Below are 1,554 nucleotides of genomic sequence, written 5' to 3' on the forward strand. Positions count from 1 at the left end.
GCCTATCGGCGCACAACCTAAGGCCACTCAACAGACTGAAGACGGTCAGATCTCGGTTGGTGATGGAAGCAAGTCGTCTGCCGGAATCGCACCGACGACCTTTCGCTTACAAAGCGAACGCTGTACCCCTAAGCTAAGAAGGCTGACGACTCCCGGGGGACAACCTGAGGCTATTTCACAGGCAGAAAACGCTGGCCGCCGCCCTGCACCGGCGTAACTGCACTACCTCGGGCCGATTTTACTACTGCCCCTATGCCGAACGAGATCAAGGCTACTGGTGGGCCGGACGAGACCCCTCATGTGTGCCCTGTTGCGCAGCCAGCTCAGCCGTGGAGGAAACGACACGTAGCAATGAAAAAATCTTCAAGAAGGCGCAATGGTTAGCAATGGTGCAATGGTTAGCACTGGAGACGACCCTCCGACCAGTGCCATGCCAGCGTCGGCCTCGAGACCCCGCGAGGACTTCAAGTGGTGGTTCGATTGCCAATCACCTTGCCGCACCCACCGTGCGTGCCGGTGGTCACGTAGGTTCGAACCCCACTTCTGGTAGCAGCTTCGCTTGTGGAACTAGTAGTGTTGGTCCGACAGTTGCCGATCCCCAAATAAAACAGGTGGCTCGAGCAACCGATTGCCACCGTCCGTAGGTAAGTGGGGTGAACATCTGCGACGACTTCAACTGACGGTTCGATTGTCGCTTTTGTCACTGCTCCACACCAATCGCCTTGCTGTACCCACCGTGTGTGCCGGTGGGCATCAGTTTTCTGGCTATCTCGTTCAACAACCAGCATTGCCTCTAGAGAGGTTAAAGGGGAAGACTTAAGATCTTCATTGGCGGACCCAAGTGGGAATGCGGTGAAGGAAAGGTATGACGATCGTAGGGACATGAGGAAAAATGGACACCGTGGTCATGTAACCAGAACAGTCCGTCAATAGCGTAGTCGGAAACTGGATGGCGTCGGCTGGGATTCACCGCTCTCACTTTCGGTGCATTTGTCGATTCGCCAGGTCGTGCAATGTGGCAGTGGATATGTCCATGCTGGAGATAGCACGGCCACATCCCATCGCACTCCACACGCCTCGTCGCGATTTGCTCGAATGGTGGAGCGCTAGCGTGTGGGCTGATACCCAAGTCGTCCAATGAGGCGTTCGGCTCAGTTCCCGTTTATGGGGTGACCAAGAATATCGGTAACTGTTTTACCTTTGCTGTGGTCACTCGTGCACTCGCACCCGCAAGGCCCGCGAGGGGTGCGGTCGGCATCGGCTGAAATCGTACCTGCGAAACGTGTGAAAAACCCTCGCGGTGCGAAACGGGTGAAAAACCCTACGCAGGTCGTTCACTAATAAGGAAGACTGAGTAGGTAGAGCGTAAACCAGCCACCAAAGGACAAAGATGGTAGTCGGCCCGCCGCCCGCAGATTTGTTACTTGCTCTGGTAAGGCATCGGTGGACGCACCCAGCCCAAACAGCTCTCGCACTTGGGCCGCGGCGAGCTGCTCGGCCGGGAGAGCCCCCTCCCCAGGGCGCTTACCTGGGCCCGCGGGTGGCGACCGCGCC

The 1,554-nt window shown here is 57.2% G+C and overlaps 1 non-coding gene across 1 annotated transcript; it reads right to left on the minus strand.

Annotated features, from left to right (window-relative positions):
* Positions 1-71: 71 nt before the first annotated feature.
* On the minus strand, positions 72-143 carry GNI_192130. The gene has a single exon. It is a non-coding gene; the product is annotated as a tRNA-Thr (tRNA).
* Positions 144-1,554: the final 1,411 nt, after the last annotated feature.

The sequence above is a fragment of the Gregarina niphandrodes genome, assembly GCF_000223845.1.
Source record: "Gregarina niphandrodes unplaced genomic scaffold scaffold00085, whole genome shotgun sequence".
NCBI lineage: Eukaryota > Apicomplexa > Conoidasida > Eugregarinorida > Gregarinidae > Gregarina > Gregarina niphandrodes.